The sequence below is a fragment of the Periplaneta americana genome, chromosome 3, assembly GCF_040183065.1.
Source record: "Periplaneta americana isolate PAMFEO1 chromosome 3, P.americana_PAMFEO1_priV1, whole genome shotgun sequence".
Lineage (NCBI taxonomy): Eukaryota > Metazoa > Arthropoda > Insecta > Blattodea > Blattidae > Periplaneta > Periplaneta americana.
Window position 1 is genome coordinate 36,883,119 of NC_091119.1, and position 26,116 is coordinate 36,909,234.

The 26,116-nt window shown below is 34.9% G+C and overlaps 1 protein-coding gene across 1 annotated transcript in view; it reads right to left on the reverse strand.

Moving 5' to 3' along the window:
- LOC138695928 (probable cytochrome P450 6a14) overlaps window positions 1-25,830 on the reverse strand; it is a 125,398-nt gene extending 99,568 nt beyond the window's left edge. Inside the window, exon 1 of the mRNA XM_069820317.1 lies at window positions 25,672-25,830. The gene's annotated coding sequence lies outside the window, so the exon portion shown is untranslated. The remainder of the gene's footprint in view (window positions 1-25,671) is intronic.
- Between the last annotated feature and the right edge of the window lie 286 nt (window positions 25,831-26,116).

Below are 26,116 nucleotides of genomic sequence, written 5' to 3' on the forward strand. Positions count from 1 at the left end.
AAAAGTGGTGTAAGTCAGAAATGGGTAATGAGGGTCAAAGTAAACATTCTGTAAAATACAGTGCAAAGTAGCAATTAATATTCAATTTATTTAAAGTATTAGTAGTCGGTGGATAGCACGAAGGACATATTAACTGCTACTTTGCGCTGTATTTTACACAATTTTTACTTTAAACCTCATTACCCAATTTTGACTTACATCACTTTTGCTCTGAACGGCTCAAATGTACATGAATAGACGTTCATGGATAGATGTGAAAATTAAGAATAACTGAATTGAAACAATAATAAAAAAAACATGTGTTGAGTTGAATTAGAATAGAATATTCAAACAACAATATAAATATCTAAACTATACATTAAAAGGATTCAATTTCATACCATACAAATTGGCAAGTTTTATGCATCTGGCAACCGCTGAAATAGACTTAGACTTACTGGTATATATATATATATATATATATATATTTGAAATCTTGGTCCTTTAGAAGGAATCCGAAGGTAGATATTGCTTATGATGGATTCACAAAGAATGCCCCCCTTTATAGTCTTGCAAAAGAATAAGTAATCGAGATGAAGACGTCTGGCATAAAGACTAGAACAGTTAAAATAATTACAGATTAGCTCATAATTGAAAACAGGGGAAGTTGGCAGAAATCTAAAAGCACATAAGGAAATAAATTTTCTTTGAATATTTTAAAATTTAATCGAATCAGTAGAAGTAATAAAATTCCAAACAACAAATCTATACTAATAATAAATCTGTAGCCGAAATTTTTCTGGTAATTTTCGATTTTCCAAAAATAATTGGTCCTAACATATATGATTAACCAGCCTGAAACCGAAAATCGCATTTTTGAAATTTTTGTTTGTATGTCTGTCTGTATGTTTGTTACCTTTTCACGCGATAATGTCTGAACCGATTTATATGAAAATTGGAATATAAATTAAGTTCGTTGTAACTTAGATTTTAGGCTATATGTCATTCAAAATACTTTATTTAAAAGGGGGGTTATAAGGGGGCCTGAATTAAATAAATCGAAATATCTCGCTTATTATTGATTTTCGTGAAAAAGTTACATAACAAATGTTTCTTTAAAAATGATTTCCGATAAGTTTTATTCTTTACAAAATTTTGATAGGACTGATATTTAATGAGATAAATGAGTTTTAAAATTAAAATAACGCCATCTAAGACGATGCAATGAAATAACAAATGACTTCGTCTATAAGGGGCCTTGGGCAACAACAATCGAAAAAGGGGCCTTGGACAGCAACAATCGAAAGCTATTAAACTATTCCTATGCACAGAAAATTTGATAGGCTTTTTTGTACATTCGTTTTCTGTATTTCTTAAAATAATATTTATGTACACACTCATTTTAATCTCAGAGAATTAATGAACAACGAGAGTGTATTGATTTAGTATGCAGTAATAGTACGTTAGCTTAGCAATCCATTATTTTATAATTCAAATTTTAACTATGCTCAATTGAATCGTGTTAAAATACATAAAATAGACTATATATGCAATAAATGCAATGCAAAAAAAAATTGGGTAATGAGCCAAGCAGATTATGTTGCGCTGTTGTAAAGGTTGTTGCTTCTGAGATTCAAGAGCCCCCACAACAAATTAAAAACTTTCTTATCGGAGTACATCCGTTATCAACGCACTTTTTATATAATATAATATAATATAGTAATAAATATGTAGCCGAAAATTTTCTGGTAATTTTCCCTTTTCCAAAAATAATTGGTGTTAACATGTATAATTATTCATCCTGAGACCGAAAATCGCTTTTTTGACATTTTTGTTTGTATGTCTGGATGCTTGTTACCTTTTCACGCGATAATGGCTGAACGGATTTCGATGAAAATTGAAATATAAGTCAAGTTCGTTGTAATTTAGATTTTAGGCTATATGGCATTCAAAATACTTCATTTAACGGGGCCTGAATTAAATCGAAATATCTCGCTTATTATTGTTTTTTTTTTTTGTGAAAAATGTTACATAATAAAAGTTTCTTTAAAAATGATTTCCGATAAGTTTTATTCTATGCAAAATTTGGTAGGTCTGATAGACTTTTAAAATAATAATACAATACGTTTTCACCGCCGCCTCAGATTGTAGCGTTGTTGTTCCTGCAGTAATTCCCATGTGCAAAATATAAAATTTTTGAGTAGGAAGAAAAAACACATTTATTCATTCCATGGCAATGGTACATAGGAGATCGTGAATTCTTACATTTTCGAAAGAAAGAAATATAATTACATATCACTGTTTATGCTGTATCACTATTTAAGTTATTTTAAGGTTTCAGAACCATAGTGGGCCAAGCGCCATTTACTGAAGACGTAGAAAACAAGGGTTAAAATTAAGTTATTATCATAATTCAATGGAATCATATAGCAATTAATATAAAGTATACACAATAAAACTAAATGATATGTCAATCTTCATTAAACTATAGTTGCGTGTAATAACAAATAAGAAACATGTTAAAGGAATTGTCATTGCACCAAATGAGTGCTCTCTGGACCAAAATGATCGCAATTTAATTATTTAAATACAATTTCAATTAAGTAACATATTAAACGATTTATCCTTCTAACAAACACGAATGTTCCCTGGATCAAACGTCCTATTTTAATTACGTAATTACTTTATATTTATTTCTAACAGGTGTAGCGAAGCGCACGGGTACGGCTAGTACATAATATTCAAGTTGAAGCTGACTAATGTATTGTATATAAAACTTGTAGAGTAGCAGGAGTAGGGAAAGAATAAGTTATAGACTTATAAGTCCAAGCATTCTTAAGTCAACAAGAATAATAATAATAATAATAATAATAATAATAATAATAATAATAATAATAATAATAATAATAATAATACGCCACTTATAAAAATACTTTTCCTAAGTTCAAATTTTAATAGCGCTTATCTAGGATATCCTACAACTGGTTATTCTGACTGAGTGCCAAGAAATCTTGAGCGTCAACTCCCACATAAAAGACGAGGAATTTCACTAAATGAAGAATGCCCAGAGTCAACACTGGGAAGCACACAAAAAAGATCTCTCTTCATAAGCAAATATAAACGCCATCAAAATATCTTGTAATACAGGCGTTCTCAACCTGGTGCTCGCGAATGCTCCTGAGTTCTGTTTCAGTTCAGAAAACACAATTTTAAATAATTATTTCAGTGTAGGCTTAAGCGTGTAATATTACTTTTTAATTATTTAATGTAAACTCCAGGTCAATTTTTGTCAGATGCGTTTCCAATTCACTGTGGGCTAAAAGAAGGAGATGCACTATCATTTTTACTTTTTAACTTTGTTCTAGAGTATGCCATTAGGAAAGTCCAGGATAACAGACATGATTTGGAATTGAACGGGTTACATCAGCTGCTTGTCTATGCGGATGACGTGAATATGTTAGGAGAAAATCCACAAACGATTAGGGAAAATACGGGAATTTTACTTGAAGCAAGGAAAGAAATAGGTTTGGAAGTAAATCCCGAAAAGACAAAGTATATGATTATGTCTCGTGGCGAGAATATTGTACGAAATGGAAATTATAAAAATTGGAAATTTACATTTTGAAGAGATGGAAAAATTCAAATACCTAGGAGCAACAGCAACAAATATAATTTATACTCGGGAGGAAATTAAACGCAGAATAAATATGGGAAACGCCTGTTTTTATTTGGTTGAGAAGCTTTTGTCATCTAGTCTGCTGTAAAAAAATCTGAAAGTTAGAATTTATAAAACAGTTATATTACCGGTTGTTCTTTATGATTGTGAAACTTGGACTCTCACTCTGAGAGACGAACATAGGTTAAGGGTGTTTGAGAATAAGGTGCTTAGGAAAATATTTGGGACTAAGAGGGATGAAGTTACAGGAGAATGGAGAAAGTTACACAACACAGAACTGCACGCATTGTATTCTTCACCTGACATAATTAGGAACATTAAATCCAGACGTTTGAGATGAGCAGGGCATGTAGCACGTATGGGCGAATCCAGAAATGCATATAGAGTGTTAGTTGAGAGGCCGGAGGAAGAAAGACCTTTGGGGAGGCCGAGACGTAGATGGGAGGATAATATTAATATGGATTTGAGGGAGGTGGGATATGATGATAGAGACTGGATTAATCTTGCTTAGGATAGGGACCAACGGCGGGCTTATGTGAGGGCGGCAATGAACCTCCGGGTTCAAAAGCAGTAAGTAATGTAAACTCCACTCCCGGCCACACGCTTTTGCTTCATCAGGAGTGTCAACCAAAAGTGTACAATTATTATTATTCAAATAAAGTTATTATTATTATTATTATTATTATTATTATTATTATTATTATTATTATTATTATATCTTGGATAATACATGCATGGACACTTGCGAATATTTTCATTGAGTTTGGTCAAAACTGCATGTGCATGGAACATTTTTAATATCAATAATGTTGTTTCGAGAAAAAGGCAAATTTGTGAAAGGAAATACAATACTGACATATGGAGCAGGCATATATAGAAATCGCTCCTGGACCTCATAAAAAAAAAACAAAAAACTAAAACGTAGAGGCAAAAAAATATATATATATATATATATATATATATATATATATATATATATATATATACACACAGTTTTGACACTTTTTTTGTAAAAACTCAGTCCTAGTGTCTCTTAAAAATCCACCGCCTTCGACCGAGTTTGAACCCGCGTAGCTTAGATCGAAAGAACGCCCAGCATGGTGTCCGCTTGCCATTGATATTAAGGTATAGACCTACATCTACTCTAGAAACGTCAGATTATTTCAAAATTTTGGTACATAATGTTTTTGCCTCATCCGGAAGCCCATTTCTTGTATTTAAAAAAATTATAAGTTGTACCCATTATCTAAATAATTCCGTAATTATTTGTGTATTTATTATATAAGCGCACTATATTTTCTATACATTACGCCATCTTCAGTATCTGTTTTCTCCTATTTCACATTTTCTGACATTTATTATCCTTCCGACGGACAAAAAGTAGACTTCCACTTGGGCAAAAGACTTCATTGCGATACCAAATAGAAGCTTAAGCATGTAGCTATGTTGTGAAACAAAATTATTCTTTTCAATCGATTATTTGTTTTATCCCAAAAGTATAATTTATTTTTTTCTAAAGTGTTCATATAATGTGGTAGGCCTGTATCTTTTGAATGGTTTAAGATAAATAAATAATGTTAGTATGTAACATTCTTCATATGTAGGGAATCATTTTGGCGAAATAAATTTTATCCTAGGTCAATTTCTAATGGAGTTAGCTCGGTCCAAAATTTTATTAACATTTTTTAAAAAAAAAAAAAAAAACTTTTTCTTTGGACCCCAAAGTCGATTTTCAAACTTTTTCTTTGGATACCAAATTCGGTATTCAAATTTGAATTATATAACTTGCTTAGTTTACTCCCAAGAATCATGTCACCAAAACTTGAAAGACATTAAGGGAAAAAATGTAGATTTTTTTCTTAAGAGTCGATGTATATCTTAAGGTATTTCTGTGTGCTCTTTATCGCCTGATTACGAAAACAGATAACTCTTGCAATGAATTGTTGATCCGATATATTTCGAGGGATGGAAACAGTCCAAAGAACACACTTAACAAATGCCAAGTCACCATTACTTATTTTAAACTGTTGACTCCAAAAATACTGAATCATTTCTTAAAATGAATGTTTGGATACCTAATTACGAATACTTTCATATATCACACACTTATTTTTCTAAGAATTTCAAACTAATGATGAAATGAAGTTAGCTACTGTTTATCTCTGACGTTACCTGAACACGTAGTTTTACGACATAGAGTTAGTCTTCTCATCTCAGTTCCACGGAAATTTGATATCGCTGGTGTAATCAGTTTCTTAGTTTCCCCTACACTTTTAGCTGGTTTTGCTTTCTGCCTTTCACCGTAAGTTTTTTTTTGGGAACAGTAATACGACGTTATCTGCTTATGTTAAAATGATTTACATTTCATATAGAGGCATAGAGGTGCTTATTAGGCGAACATGGAGCATTCCTAAGCACTTCAGTGCAAATAGGTAACAAAATGCACCCGTGCTGGAATAAGTTGCGCGCCAATTGTGTTGCCCCAATAAGCCGGCCTCACCATCCGCCACACTATGATTCCTCTCCAGCAACCAAACCCGTACACCGTACCTCTGATGGTTATCTGCCGTTCCTCCTAGATCTGTAAGAGTCGTCATATTTCCATCAGGAGGTAGGTAAGATCCTGAGAGGCTTTGGTACCTATGATGCAGAATTGTTCTATGAGTCGTCTAGAATCCACCACCACTGACATCTACAATATTTAGACAAACTGAGACGAACACCTACCATGGTGAGCAGCCGATTCGGCGTCACAAAAACACAGAAGATGCCCTATTTTTCGAGACGGAGATGATGATGATGAAAGCGGAATTGTGGAGTGTTTGTAGAATGATGAAGGGAAAATGGGAGAACTCAGAGAAAAACTCTCACAACCATGGCTGTGTCTATCAGAAATACAACACCGTTACCGCCGAGTTTAGAACTCAGGTCCGCAGTCGTTACAAGCCAGAGTTCTGCCATTTGAAATGCCAAAGCGGCACCACCTTGTGTAAATCTTTTTAAAATAAATTATTCGTGTATTGTTCGTTAGTAATATATTACGTTAAACTGTAGGACAATGTACAAATAAAAAATTGCTGTCAATCTCAATCATTTTTTTTTAGTACTGAAACAACTTTTTATGCTATCCCGATGAACTGGATATTAATAGATAAAATTATCGTAATTAGAGTAAAGTTACCAGATTTTTTATCCGAGTCAGCTGCAAGATATGATTCCTTCATTAGTGTTACAGTTGTTTCTGCTGCTACTATTGTTATTCTAGCTATTATTATTATTATTATTATTATTATTATTATTATTATTATTATTATTATTATTATTATTATTATTATTATATCAAATTAATACAAGGTTGAAACAAAAAAGGATAACATTTATTGTTCACACATAAAATCACACATATTTTTCTGATTAGAGGATCTTTTTTGATGTTTTGTCTAGAAGCAAGCTTTGTTGTAAATTCCTGATATGTTATGGGAAAGTTTGTGATGACAATATGGATTGGATTTTTTTACACATAATATTGAACGTTGTGAAGTCCACATTATGTTCATAGCTGACAAAACCAATTGCCTCCACTTTTGTCGAGGAACACGTGAACTTTGGTTCATAGCACTTCTTCACTCTGAGAGTAAATGTACAGTCTATGGATTTAAAATCTGATGGTGTTATGATATGGAACGCAAAAGTACTTTCTTGTAGTGCAATTACCATATCACTTTTGTCTGGGATAAAACTTTTGAAATAAGTGGACAATTTAGAGCAACACTATGAGTGAGCACAGCACTTTTGTACCTTTTTGTTGCCATGTGTTCGGTAACAGCTTTCAACAACTTATCGCCTACAACGCACTTAAGTTTTTTACCTTCACCTACAACACACTTTAAGTTTTTTACCTTTCTAATCTGACATTTTTTACACAAGACTCGTCTTTTAGCGTGCGTAATAGTTAAAGCTACCTACCCAATACTTATTGCCGCTACAACTAATTCTGTTTCCAAATATAAAACTCATTTTTTTAAATCGAAAGCAAGAAAGAAGCAAGGCAGTATATATATTAAAAGTGTAGAAAAACTACGAGCACGATCTTCTCACTCTGTAGTAGAGAAATGTATCAACTATTAATAGTTTTGACTTGTTAACAATCCTTTATAATTCGCGTTTGAAAACAGGAATAATTTGAAAAGTTTACTAAAAGCCAGGGACAATGGTAACCTTAAATTACAGTCCATAGAAGCCCGTAGAATAGAGAGAGGTTAGGACTCCCGCCTTTCCAGACATCGACGTTATGGTCCGTCCCAGGAATCTGTGCAGTAGAAAGACGAAGCAAGACCTCTGCGCAAGTGGTATGTGGGAGGGCTAGGGCCAATGACTGCTCTGGGGGGAGGCATTGCTTGAACGAAATGAGCAATCGCTTGCAGCAGTGGATAATTTCTATCTGAACTCTACTCTACCTTCTACCACGAGCATCCTACCCCTTAGCGGACTCGAGCTGATGCTACCCGCAATACATTCCAGCACAGATAGACTCCGCCGCCCCCATATGCGCGAAGTTACTCCACAAATACTTGGGACGGACCATAGTAGCAGTAGAATGTCACTCTTACGTGCTTACCACCTTAAGGGTATATGTACTTGAACGACCACAAATATCAGAAAATGCAGGCTCTGAATTCCTAAAATTTTATAAGAAAATTAACTCACAATTGGACAAAAATTACAAGGTACCACAACAAGATATGAAAAAAAAAAAACAAATTCTGGAGTTACATCATTTTGTAACTATAACATTGTTATGGTCTCTCTGACATCTTTAATATTTTTCCTGCATGTAATAAACACTTATTTCTGAAAAGTAGACTACTCTCAGACATGTAGAGTTGTTTCTTTTAAGGGGAGAGGATGGTATTTTTTTTAACTTTTTTCCTATTTGGTGTAAAATATTAATTTTTTGTATGCAGAGAGCTCATAGCTGTGGCAACTCAACCAAATAAAAATATTTAAAAAATATATATTTGGGGGCCCGAATTTGAAAAAAAAATACCCAATGCAAGATTGTACTAAAACCGATATATCTAAACCGTTTTTAAAGATAGATTCAAACAATTTTTTGCAATGTATTTGCAAAAGCATGTTCTACAAACTGTCTTAACAGAATTTGTATATTATACCCTACGTTTGTAAAATAAACAATTAAAATTTAATAACAATTTTCTGATTTCCTTTCTTGCAAACTAACGGAAATGAAATCAATTAACAAAATTCTGTTATAGAGAAAAGTTTCCTAATAGTCCAAAGAATGTGTGTTCTAAATTTCATGCATGTATCTTTAATAGTTCAGAAATTATATCCATTTTTGTCTGGCAATGTAGCAAAAAAAAAATGAAGTGATTGGAAACCGAAAAAAGCGGGCGTGTGATTTAAAAATCCATAGCGCAGGAAGTTTAAAAATGACGTCTCAACATCCGATAAGGGCACAAATACCCACAAAATGTTATGCAATGCATTCCACACATACCGAAGGGTATTTTAAAGAAAACAATTTTTTTTTTGAAAATTTAATTTACCGGAAACAACAATAAAAGTGGGCAAGTGATTTAAAAATCCATAACGCAGGAAGTTTAAAAATGGCGACTCAACAGCCGACAAGGGTACAAATACCCACAAAATGTTATGCAATGCATTCCACACATATCACAGAGTATTTTAAAGAATTTTTTTTGATTTACTCATTTTTCATCAAAAATACCATCCTCTCCCCTTAATACAATTAATTTTTTATTTATACTATATAAAATATATTAAAATTTACATAATGTTTTGTGCCCTAATTGTTCTATTTTCAAAGAAATGGGCATTATTGTAGTCTACAATTTGCATAAATGCATGTTAAATCAGTGTACAAAATTTCAGAATTCTATCTCTATTGGTTGTGGAGTTATGAAATAATATGTATGAAAATTCTCAAATTTTGAAAAATTTAATTTAAAGTAAAAAGTGAATTCTTAAAAATATTATTAGTAACCTTTTTATACTTTTATCAGATATTTAAGTTCTAATAAGTCTTGTTGTGGTACCTTGTAATTTTGTCCAATTGTGAGTTCATTTCCTTATACAATTTTAGAAATTTGTACATATACGTTACTAACATAAACTCTAAGACCAACATTCGGTTTAGAGATGAACAACGATGGAGAAAGCAAGACTAACAGCGCCCGCAAAGCCGAAAACCCGCTAGACAATGTTGTATACGTTGCGTCGTTGACGTAAAGACTGCTTGTGAGTGTTTCGAGACGTCGAGATTGATCACTCCCGAAGTCCCGAACGTTAAGCAGCCATGAATCGCCACAGTTGTTTATACCTGACTGAACTTTTATCTACTTTGGCAACTGTTATATATGTATAAACAATCAAGTAGTCTATTTGAAACATCATCTCTACCTTTCAGTGTATAATAATCCGTTCCCCAGTCTTTATTTAATTACTAGGCCCTTATTAAAAGGCTAGGAATTATCTTTTCATATGTTTGAGATCGAGTGTGCAATCTCAAGTAAAAAGATATTAACGTTATGTTTTATGTTTCTTAGAAATGCAAATTTATCTGAGAAATGTTTTTTTTTTCCTAGCTTATTTATATAACCATAGGTAATATCATGTAATATAACCAGAACACTTTGATAACTAAGATACTACTCTGTTTTGACTTTTTGTCTCATTTAAACATTTATAATGTTATTTATTTCAATGATGTATGTCATTCAAAGTTACGAAATCTTCCCACGCCGATCAAATGCTATTTCGAGAATGATGAGCGAGAATCGAAGCGCAGAGAATGACGAGACGAGACTCGAAAGACAAATGCAACGAACACAGCGAGCGAGAGCGGCAGTTAGTTTTGTTCATCTCTAATTCTGTTCCTTGTTCTTTCATTCGTACGGAGCTTTGCCTTAACAGACTGCGTTAATGACAGCTGAGCAATGGCTGTTTCGGTATCTAATTAATTGCTTCTTCAGAAACTTATGAAGTGTGGCGTATAATGATGGATGGTGTTTTCTAATCAAGAGTTGAAATCTATTGTGCCAGCAGCCTTCGCAGATAGTATTAGTTCTCTGTTGACCCGCAATTCTGACTTCATGTACATTCCATAACTCGTAGATGCTGGAGCCTCAAGAATAAGAGAGGGAACGTAGAGAAGGATAAATGTCCTTCGTGTGGACTAGCGGAAGACGCAATGCATATTGCGTTAAAGTGTCAGGCAACGAATGATTTGAGAAACGGTTGGATGGATAAAATATTTCTACAAATAAACGCTATAGTAGCTTATAAAAATATGAATGGTCCCCTAAACGCCAGCAATCTGCATAAATTAGGAAAATTTATTTTTAGAGTTAAAATTAGATGGGAAGAGAAAGTCAAAGCTCTAACGGATATGGAATTATAAATTTTGAGTAGTCGGACACGACAGGAAACTATGAAAAGTAGTCTGTGAAGTTAACAGAATAATTTTTAAGAGATTGAGTATAGAAGTGAAAAAGCTAAAGTAAGAGTTTCAAATACAAGGGTTATACATATTATTATTATTATTATTATTATTATTATTATTATTATTATTATTATTATTATGGTGAATAGAGGATACTTATAGGTCAGGGCTGGACAGCAAAAGCGGATTCTACTCTCTCACGGGGAGCCATATGATTTCTCTTCATCCCCTTTCTTCCCCGCCGAACACCGCGCAGCGTTGATTCAGTGACGGATGAATATTAAGCTTCCCCGTTTGGAGACTGGTTCCGCTCCCGATGCCCAGCACTGTTATAGGTTCAATATGTAGTTGTTCTTATGTTTGTATAGAGAGTGATGGCGGATTAAGAACTGAAAACATCTAATCCGCCATGACGCGAACAAAGATTGGTGAAATAAATAAATAAATCGATCAATCAATCAATCAATCGTGGATGCGCCGACAAAAGGGGATAAGTCACCTTTCAACCAAAATTGAGTTAAGTCAACATTTCGATAGAGAAATGTGAGAAGAACATTGTGTAGAATGTGCTAAGTCAGAGCTTTGAAGTTAAATATGAAAGGGAATTGTGCGTATGGTCTTAAAAATTGTTTCAGCGATCCTACATATTTGTCAAAATGTTTTCTGCAATTATCTCAAAACTTAGTTTTGGTGACTTATCCCCTTTTGTCCGCGCACACATGCATTATATGGGACATCTTGGGAGTACCGCTGCCCTTCTTTCTCTTCTAGGCATAAGAATAATATAGTACAGATATTTTTTCAAAATAACGTGTCATAGAAAATACATCCTCTCTTCAACCTCTTATGTAATTGCGGTAGGTATGCATTCCTGTGCTAATAATCTTTGCAATTTTTGGTATCTCTTCTATGCAGATTTAATCATGAGAGATCAATTTATTTCCTCCTCTAGTAAGATTAAAATCTGAGCCATAATAAGTTTTATATAACTTAAGTGAAATTTGAAGTAAAATGTAGTGCACCAGAATTTCTTTAGGAGTGAGTCAACAGGCATTTCTATGTATATTCACTGGAAATTGTTAGTAAAGAATACCTTTGGGCAGTGGTGGTTCCTCTGGGGAGGGAAGGGAGGAACGTCCTCCTCACATTTTTCTTCTTTTGAAAGTAAATACCAAATAAAATATGTCTTGAAATTCAAGGAAGATTCGATAATTTTTAAGTTCACAGCTATAAGAAAACCTCGGTTGATCGAGTTTTAAACGATGCGCGCTCATGTGCTGCTAGAAAACTCTGAGAAAGATGCGAGATTGTTTGTGTGGAGGAAAGCCAATCCATTCCCCCTTTACTGCAGTTAGCACACATAGACAACAGCGCACTAGCGGCCAGAGAAAGAAGCAGAGTTTTAAAGCAAGTAAATGAATGGAGAAGGAGGAGATCCTCCTCTGAATCAGCGCATGGGCGGGAAATAGAAACCGACTGGTCGTGCAGCAAGCTTGCTACCGCTGCCATCTAACGATCTTGCATTCAACCAGACTATAACACATCTAGGAGGAGGCACAATAAAACAGTTTTAACGCAACGCTATGAAAGACACCATATATAATTATAAATCAAAAATATTATTCATTGCACTTTATATAGGCTACTATTCATGGTTTGAAACTTTCAAAGATATTTGAAAGTTAAAGTCGGGTTTATAAAACAAAGAGGAAGTAGTTCTACTTTACTATCGCAGATCTTTTTGGCCCCTTAAATTCACTTCCATTCATTGTGTACTAGACAGGGCAACAGCTAAGTTGTCAGTTTTGTACAAATATATTTGAAATAGAAAGTAGGTACTCCAAACTACATTATTTTTAACATAAAAAATTGGCCACCGGCAACTTTGAACAATAATAGTACTATGACTTTACAAGAAATGATATTCTTCAAAAGCATATGATACTGAACTTGTAAAATGTACATGTGGCAACACAGACCACGTGGGTGGGTGCAGTGTTCTCGCTTTCCTCAGAATATTTCCCATTCCCATTTCCGCGGTTCCGATTACGTGTTAGTTGCTATAGTCTCTTCCAACACGTGTGATGCTGTAGTGTGCTCGAAAAATGCTGCGAAGTTGTGAATTTCCTTGTAATTGTTAATTTGCGCAATTATTCAACATGAAAACATTATATATTTTAGAAAATTAGGAAACTCCGTTTACAAGAACAGATTATTGCTATACAGAAGGGAAGACCAACCCCAACACTATCTGGTCTTACATGTGTGCATGTAGGCTAATTTGTAGCATGTTTCATTCAAAAAGGTGCCATTTCATCCTGTTACCTTCTTTCCTCCTCTTAAGAAATACGCAGGAGCCGCCACTGCCTTTGGGAAAATAGGCTTGGTGAAACAGTCTTAGGAAAAACGGATTGGGTAAAATAACCATTGGCTAGCAATGGGAGTATCAGATTGGGAAAAGTGTCTGAGAACGTTCACAGTTCCATTAATTTCAGCTATAGTAATTCTATACTTTAACACAGCTAATCATGTCCATGAGTAAAGAGTTGAAATTGATATCACTTAACCCGACGAACTGAATATTCGGCAAGACCTTACAAATATTTGTAGTGAGTTTTGAGAAATTCGTTAGTATTGGTGACGAAGTTGCTGTGTAGGCTATTTGGAATCTTTTCTTATACCTGTCAAGAAAATTTAACGGTTCTGGCAACTTTAGAAACATCTGAAGTCCTGCTGGTTTTAAGCAAACCGTAATTACAGATGGCCATGAAGTTACGAGGCACTCTCTTTCCCGTAAGCGACAGCAAATCATATCTGTTTTTCGCAAAATGATTTGTGAGTACCGTTTACAGTTACTGTAGGCTATTTATACGTAGTTATGCATAATTACTTATAGTGCAGAAAGTATAACAACTTAATGTAACTTAAAACATATATGTAGTGTGTAGCGCAAATTTTCTCAACACGAACTCTTGATTTATGAACCCTTTAAGTTCGTGTTATCAAGATTTCATAACAATAACAACACCAATAATAATAATAATAATAATAATAATAATAATAATAATAATAATAATAATAAATATGGGAAATGCCTGTTATTATTCGGTTGAGAAGGTTTTGTCATCCAGTCTGCTGTCAAAAAAGCTGAAAGTTAGAATTTACAAAGGATTTGTATTACCGGTTGTTCTGTATGGTTGTGAAATTTGGACTCTCTGAGAGAGAAACAGAGGTTAAAGGTGTTTGAGAATAAGGTGCTTAGGAAAATATTTGGGGCTAAGAGGGATGAAGTTACAGGAGAATGGAGAAAGTTACACAACACAGAACTGCACGCATTGTATTCTTCACCTGACATAATTACGAACGTTAAATCCAGACGCTTGAGATGGGCGGGGCATGTAGAACGTATGAGCGAACCCAGAAATGGATATAGAGTGTTAGTTGGGAGTCCGGAGAGAAAAAGGTCTTTGCACAGGATAGGGACCGATGGTGGGCTTATGTGAGAGGGCTATGAACCTGGGGTTCCTTAAATGTCATTTGTAAGTAAGTATATGTCTTGTAAAGGACTTTAAGGTTGAATTTTTTAACGATCTTGTTATCTAATGATTACGATGAGCGACTATTGAGCATAAGGTTTCTCGATCGATCGATTGACTGATTCATGGTGACACCAACATGGTATTAATATACATGTATGTTGATACAAAATTGCTGTGAAAGTAGTAGAGAGTATTTGGAAGTGAGAAGGAACGGAGAATAAGATAAAGATTTAGTAGATAAAAAAAATTTTTCCGAACCCCTAAACTTCCACAATTCCGACTTGAGTTAATGCATAACGGGCATATGTGAAAATCCGGCGGCTCCGATATTGTGCACTTCTTCCTTTTTTTTGGATCGGGCTCGGATAACACGGAATCTCGGTTAATCGAAACTTGGATAATCGAGACTCCTCATCTTTCACTGTTGCTACCTCTCATCACTGGAACTCTCTGCCGCCTGAAGTCAAGGGCTGCCGAACCTTGAAATCTTTCACATCCAAGTTAGAAAATTATCTTATGATGAGTTGCCAAACTAACTTACCGTTATGACAAGTGTTGTATTGCATGTTTCCACGTAGCCTATTCACTATTTTTTTTATATTCTAGTGATATTTAACTTATTTTATCTTTCTGTTTTCATTATATTTCCCGATAATGGTATAGGGTAAAGGTTTGTATTACTGTGATACGAGTAATATTGTGATAGTTATTTTTGAGAATTTATTACAATTTTACTGAGTGAGAGGAAGATCGGTATTTTGCGTATGTTCGTATACAAGTTGCTGCACAAAACCGTTCCTTCTATCGCTCAGTAAAATTTTAATAAGTTCTCAAAAAGAACTATCACAATATTACTCGTATCACAATATTACCAACCTTTACCCTATCTATAATGTGATAACTTGAGGTACCATATATATAATCATAATAAATTGGACCTAAAAATATTGTGTTCATTATATGCTTTGTATTTTATTATTATTATTATTATTATTATTATTATTATTATTATTATTATTATTATTATTCCATGTATTGTGGGTCCCTATCACCACGGCATGGCGCGTCCTCAGGTTGCGGATCGAGGAGACGGCCTCCAGATATGGAGAGTAGCTGTGAATATGTTGAATAAGCAGTCGCGGACAGACGATAAGGGATGGTCCTCCAGCTTGGGGGTTGGGCTAAGGGCTAACAACCCATCACCGTAAAAAAACAGCTTGTTACAAAACCTTCAAATAAAGCACGTATGGGCGAATCCAGAAATGCATACGCTACAGAGTGTTAGTTGGAAGGCCGGAGGGAAAAAGACCTTTGGGGAGGCCGAGACGTAAATGGGAAGATAATATTAAAATGGATTTGAGGGAGGTGGGATATGATGATACAGAGTGGATTAATCTTGCTCAGAATAGGGACCAATGGCGGGCTTATGTGAGAGCGGCAATGAACCTCCGGGTTCCTTTAAAGCCAGTACGTAAGTAATTATTATTATTATTATTATTATTATTATTATTATTATTACAACTATTATTATTATTATTATTATCATCATCATCATCGTCATCATCATCAATATTACTGTTGTCTTATATATTTATACTTTGTATGTTTAATTTATTTTGACCTGCTGTTCACATTTTATTATGAATTTTCCTTTCTTTCTATATGTTATATATTAAGCCTGTTTTCTACTGACTTGTTGCTTACATTATATTATGATTATCTACTTCAGTTTTGTGTGTAAAATTGTAGTGTACTTTAATTTGTAAATTTGTAGGTTTTCTTATATCATCGTTTTACTCCTGGTTGAGTGGTAGTTAAGGCCGTATGGGCTTAACTCTGCCAGGTTAAATAAACCATCATTATTATTATTATTATTATTATTATTATTATTATTATTATTATTATTATTATTAATGCCGGGTAGCTCAGTTGGTAGAGCAGCTGGCTACGGACTGGAAGGTCCGGGATTCGATCCCAGATGGTGACAGGATTTTTTCTCGTTGCCAAACTTTCAGAACGGCCCCGAGGTTCACTCAGCCTCCTATAAAATTGAGTACCGGGTCTTTCCCGGGGGTAAAAGGCGGTCAGAGCGTGGTGCCGACCACACCACCTCATTCTAGTGCCGAGGTCATGGAAAGGATGGGGCTCTACCTCCATGCCCCCCAAGTGCCTTCATGGCATGTTACGGGGATACCTTTTACCTTTTATTATTTTTACTTACTTACTTCAGGAAGTCGAACCCAAAGTCGCTGGACTTGTAGTGAGACAAGCTAGTCGCTACCATTTGACTCACAGCGAAAGAAGTTTGTTAAGTAGCCTATAATAATTATCAAAATACGTTAATTATGCAAGATTAAGCATCCTTCTTTATGTTTAACATAAATATAATCTGCTTGTGTTTTCTTGCTGCATGTCCAAGCACTTATTTTAATTCCAAGCGAAATGTATAGATATAATTGCCATTGAAAATGTTTGTGGACATGACCAGCTGTTAGGTGTTTGTATCGACTGTACATTGTGCCAAATACGTCTATTGCGTCGTGATTACTAAACGCGTGGCTGCGTCATACAAAAATAAGCAGACTTCTCAAAGAGATGTAAACATGACCTTTGTTAACTGCCAGATATATTTCCGAGTGAGTAAGTAAACCCATTCATCTGCACTCATTGTCAGTCTCAATGTCATATTACTAGGCTACTACTATTATTAACTTATTATTAATACTTTAACTGTGTTTTAGCCTAACTGGTAGTTTATTTGAATGAAAATCCAGCGGAACTGGGTTCAATTTCTGGCAGAAAGTGGAGACTTGTATCCCTTTCATAGGAATCGGATGGGTGTCCCTTGTCTACGTAGTTTATCCTAAGCTATTGTGGCCTTGCGTCATGCTGACTACATGACAAGGGAGCTCCGCTGCTTGTGAATGTCTAGTGTTCGTTTGAAATTCCTTACAAGAATGAGGATGAAACGACCCGAATAACTCAGTCACTGTAGAATTTACTTGGACCATAAATAAACAAATGACTACAACGTAAAATAATATGATTAAGGATCAGTGGCGAGAAGAAAAATTCTCCCCGGCACCGGGGTTGGAATCCGGATTTTCAGCTCTACGTGCTGACGCTCTATCCACTAAGCCACACCGAATTCCAATTCCGATGCCGGATTGAATCCTGTCAGTTTAAGTTCCACCTCTTAGTTTCCCTTTAGTGGCCAACCCTCATGCACTGTGTCACAGATGTGTGGCAGTGGCACAATGTCCAACACACTATGTGCAGAGGTGCACTCATTACGAGTGACTAAGTGGCCGGGATCCGACGGAATTAGCGCCATCTTAAATCACAAAGTGATTAGTGATTATTTACGGATATCATATTATTGTAATGTACCGAAGTACATATGATATTTACGTGCAGGAATTCTGCGTTATACCCTCGTTTTCTATCTCGTTACTAGTGTTGGCACCTGTAGGAGGAGGGAAAACTTCACCTTCCAACAAACTTAGAAAACAGTGGAATGAAAAGGCAATCCAAGAAGCCATAAAACAAGTTCGAGAAAAGACGTGAGAGACGATTAATCTGAATTCAGTATTATTGCTAGGGAAACACCTTCTAATGAAGATGCTGAATGCTTGTTCTGTGCTTTCCTTGGTAGAAGCCATTTTGACTTTGAAGTTCTGTTAATCTTGTAAAATGTTAATAGTATTCCATATTTGTACCTCCATTTTTAAGAAGTTTTTTTTGGGTTATTTTACGACGCTGTATCAACATCTAGGTTATTTAGCGTCTGAATGAAATGAAGGTGATAATGCCGGTGAAATGAGTCCGGGGTCCAGCACCGAAAGTTACCCAGCATTTGCTAGTATTGGGTTGAGGGAAAACCCCGAAAAAACCTCAACCAGGTAACTTGCCCCGACCGGGATTCGAACCCGGGCCACCTGGTTTCGCGGCCAGACGCGCTGACCGTTACTCCACAGGTGTGGACTTTTATGAAGTAAATAGGTGCGTTAGATTTGAGGAAATTAATTTTTTTAGTCATTTTACATCTTAAGAACTTCTAAGTCCAGTGTAAGTTACCTTTCATGGGACATTCAACAATAAACAGGACGATACTTTACGTTCAGTATTCAAAACATGTAGGTTCCAAAACGAAAAAACGAAATGGTATTCCATATTTGTACCTCTTCCTGACAATAAACACAGTGGGCCATATTCATAGACATTCTTAGCATGGCTTCCGGCGGATGATCAGCGAACTAATGTTTTTCGTATTCATAAACCAGTGTTAACGATATGATATGATATGATATGATATGATATGATATGATATGATATGATATGATATGATATGATATGATATATGATATGATATGATATGATATGATATATGATATGAATCCTGTACAAGTAACCAGTCGATAGCCGGGGCTAGTTTAGCACGCTCGTAGCGCGGGCTAGCGAAATTTCTATGCATAGCACCCAGTAATACTACTGCTGCTACTACTACTACTACTACTACTAATAATAATAATAATAGTTGGCCTTGGTTGCGTAGTCGGTAAAGTGCTGGCTTTGTATGCCCGAGGTTGCGGATTCGATCCCGGCCCAGGTCGATGGGATTTAAGTGTCAACAGATTTACTGGCATGTAAAAGAACTCCTGCGGGACAAAATTGGCCATTGGCCAACAAAAATCCAGCACAGTAATAATAATAATAATAATAATAATAATAATAATAATAATAATAATAATATTTACTACGTTTTCATGGAGTATTCAGATCGTATTAAAATCTTCTTGAAAACAGGAACTCAATTCGATCTGAGTCGCAAGGTCGATACACCTAAAAAGTAGGATCGGATCGTATTCAGTTCGAATCGAGTTCCATGAAAACGGGTATCGTATTCAATACGATCTCAATACGCTAAGCGCGTGATCGATCGTCATTTGTTTGATGTGTCAGCTGTTTTACCAACAGCGAGGGCAATACTATGTAACTTATGTTGAGAAAGAGTGATGTAAAACATAATAATTCGTATTTTCCTAAACGTCAATATTACCATTATTCATTAACAGCCAGAATATTAAGTTTTCATGCACCTCATTTGGAAAACGCAACATTGTTTATAGCTAATGCCTACAGAGTGACCAACACACTAATATGTCGATGACATGTTAACCAACATAACTACTTTCGAAACTTCAGCTTCCGTACTCAGATCGTTTTCAATACGTATCGAAAATTGCATGAAAACAGGGATCGTATTCTGTAAGAAAAATGTATTCAGATCGATTTTAATACGCCATGAAAACATAGTGCAATCATCTACCGTAAAGAATCAGTTTTGTTGTTCCGTTCCGTACATATTAGCATTTTGAACTATGGATGTCTCGTCACTCTCTGGCCATGTGCTGAGCTCGGCCAAGGTCACGGCTAAAGTAAACATGGAGTAAAAAAAACATACCCACTTCTTATGGAGGGAAGATAAATCTCTACCTTTTTCGGAATAATTTGAAACCATATTTACTTAATTTTAGATTTAACGTTACTTCCTCAGTTATTGCAAATCACTCGCACAAAATGTGAGGGTATATTTTAATAGGTTATATACGACGCTATATCAATCACTAGGGTATTTAGCGTCGGTGTAATTGATGTCAAGGTGAAGGTATTTGGCGGGAGGGATTATCTGACATCCGTCTTATAGGCTACTTAGGAAAAATCTCGCGGGGGGGGGGAGGGAGAAACCCAATCATGTAATCAACCAAAGCGGGAATGGAACCCACGTCAGAGAGTAGCTCCGGATAAGCAGGCCATATATTAAATTCAGTCCCTTACCACAGTGTTTATATATATGGGGACAAACTTGAAAGACTTCGTTAAAAAGTGCAATAACCAGATATGATGATTATACCTATAAGAGTAGGAAATCTAAAACGCCTTCAGGAAACACACACGCATTGTTCATAATGAACTGATATAATTTTATTACTAGTTTTCAGTTTACCATATGTAAAACCAATTATAAGTGGGAAGTTTTCATATTTGTGCAGCGTAAATACGAAAAATGTTCATACGATATTGCAATTCCATGGGTTTCATTCAACAAATACATAGCCTTACCATTTTTATTTCATGTTTGCCGGAATCATTTCATTTCGTTAAACACGATGTTTTTCTTGGTCACAGTATTCACAATATTTAAAAAAGAATAAAAACGTGTATTGTTTGCAGACTTTGTTAGCAGTACAGCGTAAATTCTCAGAATTTGTCCAGACGGCCTTGAAATGTATTTGGACTCAAACTACCATTGCAGATGTTAAATAAAATAAATATTTCAATCTGGTAGGCAGAAGAGCATGAATGACGAACAATGAAGTTCAAATTTGTTTCGTACTTTTAATAAGCATTTGCCTTTGCAATAAAATTAGAGCCTCTTTTATATTTTAATGTATATATTTCCAACCATTTTCCATAAATTATCATTCTTTTCACTTAAAATGATCGGAAAAGAAATGTCAATTTACATATTAATGTAAAATGATTACACATGTGCTTTACTGTGTAACTAAATTATTAGTTATTTTCCACGTTGTTTTCTAAGATATAGCAATAAATCTCACGACATCTCTTTCCAAAACTAAACTCACGGCATTTGAGAGTCAGAACTCTCTACGACTTAAACTTGTGCAGTGATAACGAAGAATATTATTTTACTCGAATTACCCTAAGTTTGTAACTTGTAGTTTCCTACCAAACTATTAATGATATATTTCTAAATTTAATAGAAATATGTTCTAAACATATGTAATGTACACATATTTGAATTTGGTTACTGTATTTCAGCTGGTTTGCCAACAGTATTGCTTTGAATATGTGTCAGTTCATAGACTGGTAAACAAAAAAACAGTTCTTCCCAGGCAGTTTCGTCCACACCTGTGGAGTAACGGTCAGCGCGTCTGGCCGCGAAACCAGGTGGCCCGGGTTCGAATCCCGGTCGAGGCAAGTTACCTAGTTGAGGTTTTTTCCGGGGTTTTCCCGCAACCCAATACGAGCAAATTCTGGGTAACTTTCGGCATTATCACCTTCATTTCATTCAGACGCTAAATAACCTAGATGTTGATACAGCGTCGTAAAATAACCCAATAAAATAAAATAAATAAATAAAAAACCAGGCAGTTTCAGTATGATCAACACAAATTTTTTAACACGTCATCGTGCACAAATGTGAATAGACAACATATATTAAATTGACATGTGTTTGAAGATTAGGTAAAGTTTTATTCAAAAAACTTTAACTTATATTCAAATTACTCCACTATACCCTAATTAATCCCGATCCTCCCTATACATAATATACGTACTCTTCACTTCCGTCTTATCAGAAGTGAGCATTTTTGATCGATTACCGATTACACGATTACATTCACAGTTACTAAAGCTATTATCAGAAGTGAGAAAAATGTAAAATAAGGGTTTTGACAATGTTTTTTTTAATTGTTTACAATGAGCTTTATAAAATTATCATTTAACACAATATTTAAAAAATATTCATTCAAAATAAAGTTATGAGTAACTTTTTCTCTTAATTCAAATTTGCTCAGGTTTTGATCTGAGAGTCTTCTGGCTTTTTGACTATTTGTCACTGTGTCGAATGAAAAAGTTTTAAGTTAGTTGTTAGTAGGATAAAGGCTGGTAAAATTGTGATACTAACAATATTATGATAGTTATTTTTGAGAATTTTTTACAATTTTACTGAGCGAGAGAAAGATCGGTTTTTTGCGTCAACGTATTAAGGCAATGTTCGTGGACAAGTTCGTGGACAAGTTTCAGTAAATTTGTAAAACATTCTCAAAAAGTACTATCATAATATTATTAATGTCACAATATTACCAAACTTTACCCTATAGCATAGTTAATTCACCCATCACAATGGTAAGACTTGTCATGAAAATTACGCACGATAAAATTCTCACCTCCCCCTCCCCCCAGAAACAAATTACATTGTTGTCCACACCTGTGGAGTAACGGTTAGCGCGTCTGGGCGCGAAACCAGGTAGCCCGGGTTCGAATCCGGTAGGGGTAAATTACCTGGTTTAAGTTTTTCTCCGGGGCTTTTCCTCAATTTGAGCAAATACTGGGTAACTTTTGATGTGAATCTCGGACTCATTTTACCGGCATTGTCACCTTCATCTCATTCAGACGCTAAATAACCTGAGATGTTGATACAGCGTCGTAAAATAACCCACTCAAAAAATTAAATTGTTGCGCCACTGGCCATTTAATTTAGTTTCTTAGCTATTATCGACTGTGAAAAAATTGTCAGCATTTTATTTTTTCGTAGAAGTCGCAAAGTGTACCTACTCTCAAAAAAACCAAGTAAGACTGTATTACAATTTTGGGTCAGGCTTCATTGAAGGATTTCTCTGTACACGCGGGAGAAAATTTATATTATTATTATTATTATTATTATTATTATTATTATTATTATTATTATTAATTACCGTTCCACAACTTCCTTGTTGAATGGTTGACTTCATACTATTGTTGGTACTTTTAAGGTACAGTATGTAATGCATTTAGAATATAACTTAAAACAAGTAACTTTTAATGTTTCTATGAATTTGAAATAGCAAATGCCACAAAGGGTTAGATCGGGAGAGGGAGGGGACTACACATCTACAGATAATTCTATCCTCGAATATTATATGAAGTTTATCCTTAAATTAGTTGGCTGTATGTACTGTAGCTGAATAATATTGGAGAGAGAAAGAGGGCGATGGTTTTGTTCTTTTTCCTTGACAATTATACTGTATCTGATGAACTAAGTATAAAAGTCATTGTGTACAAAAACAATATACACACCCTGGAAGAGCTAAAAAACCAGCATCCGGGAAAACACTGCCTACATTTCTCAAAGGAAACGCAGCGAATGTTGCGTCATTTCTTAAAGAAGTGCCACAAATATTTGGAAGATTAAGGCAGACAGTTTTAGCATCTTATTTTTAAATTCGGGTGCGTAAATGATAATTTAACTGTTTATAATTAGTAATATTTTACATTAATAATTTGTGGTATCTCTAATTTAGTGATGGTGCACGGTGAAAGTCTTATTATACTGACAGCAAGCTGTCTACGTAAGCGAAGTTTGCAAGCGACTCGATTGACAGCCAGTTCGTCGCTTTGTGATTTCTCTACAATCTATTCACCTATTAAAACTAGGAATGATTTCAATAAAGTTACAGCTATTTTATGTGAGTTTTTGCAGAATTAAAACAAAATATTTATATACTTGAGCGGTACAATTTATAAATTGAAAGCCACCAGCGTAGCTCAAGCCGTATCACGTTTGTCTACTTCTCTGGAGCTATGCTGGAACATGAGTTAGATTTGTACTTAGGTTTATCACCAAGTTTGGCTTTTTTTCTATATTTTTCCAAATATAAGGCGAATGTCAGGTAGGCTAATCAAAAATCTTGTGGTTATCTTATATATCCTACGTTTATGGATTTAAAATCCGTCTTTTCTGTACAATGCGCAAAATGACAGTTTAGCTAATCACATGAGTACATAATACATTATTTAATTTCCTCGTGTTAGTAGGTAAATAAGAAAATGAACTATAAATGGTAGCATGATAAAAAAGTAAATTATGAAACGAGTGAAACGTATAATGAGAAAGCTTCATTTTATTTTCATGAGACGAATACAGTAATTCAATTAATTTTAAGGTACACTGAATGAATATTTTCTTATCATCAGAGACCGGAACTTTCGCAGAATGCCTTTTTAAATGTGTTAAATCTGTCTTCATTTTTAAAATAAATCTGTACGAATTATATCTTTGTGATTGAAACGTCACAGCTTTATGTTGCCCTTTTCTGCCCTTTTTAATATAAATGCCTAATTTACAAAATAAATGCTTTTTTTGCCTTTATTTGATTACTTATCTATTAATTTATTATTAAAAATTGCCTACAGGTATATTTTATTTATTTGTATAACCACTACAATGAAAGTGACTTCACCGAATGTATATTATTATCTTTCAGTCAGTTCATATTCTCTTTGCAACAATGAGTGCGGGTCTAACGTTATTTTTAACGGTTATTTTTCTTTCAGTTTTCATTGCGACGTTGTTGTAGCTAGCTAAATATTTCATATCGCAACATATCAGTACAACCAAACACAAAAATGCACTTCCCAAGGCTACTGGGAAGAAGATTTCTTTGCTTCCAACTATAATTGAAACATCGAGTCGAAAATCTCAATATGCATTCGACTTATGTAAAGCTTTTCTTGCTGCTGAAATCCTTTTGTGGAAAGTGGAAGGTTGTGGGACTAGTGCAAGGTTTTTGTAATTGCCTTTTATTGCGTATTTTAGCTATTTATAATGCCTTTTTGCCTGCCTATTTTAGCTATTACGATTCCTTTTTGCCTGCATATTTTAATGATTCATAATACCTAAACTTCCGGTCTCTGCTTATCGTGTTTTTTTAGTAGGTTATTTTACGACGTTTTATCAACATCGGTTATTTAGCGTCTGAATGAGATGAAGATGATAATGCCGGTGAAATGAATCCAGGGTCCAGCACCGAAAGTTACCCAGCATTTGCTCAATTGGGTTGAAGGAAAACCCCAGAAAAACCCTCAACCAGGTAACTTGCCCCAACCGGGAATCGAACCCGGGCCACCTGGTTTCGCGGCTAGACGCGCTGACCGTTACTCCACAGATCTGGACTTATCATGTTGAATCATATTTAATCATTAGATATGGTTGTATTTTTTGTAACTTGTATAGGCTAGCCTAATGTAAGTCGATTTTTCAATCAAATATATCGATAAAAATAATGTCTACTTTTCTTTAGTTTTCAGAAACACGTTTTCGTGACGAAGTGTTTCAAAGGCTGCATGAAATTCTTAGATCATCCTGAGTGTTTATTTATAAATCGAACATTTAGAAAATCACCACTACGAAGTCATGTTCCTACCTTATAGGGTGATTCCTGCTGGTTAATTCACTGTTTGTTGTCGCGTTGTGGACTGGTGTTATGGCTGTGGATGTGAGAGGGTATCCGAGAGCTACAGATTCACTGTGCTAGCGCGCCTTATTCATCGTTACGTTCTTCCACACGAGTCTTATGTGTGACTGAGCCTTCGCAATACTGGATCGTCTTTATAGCGACAGCCAAGTCATGGCGGATTGCGCAATATGGCTGTGGGAGTTGTCAAGATAATCAGATTGGCGTGGGAGTGCGTCGTCCAATTTATTCTTTATTGGAGAAACAAGAGATTTAGATAGCAAGGGACTGTTTCAGAGATATTTAATGCATTGTCTCCATCTTGACGATATGCGCAACGCATTTTCATCACTAGAGACATGATTGTAACGCTATAGAACCGTTTGTCGCAAGCAACCAGTGCCATCCGTCATTA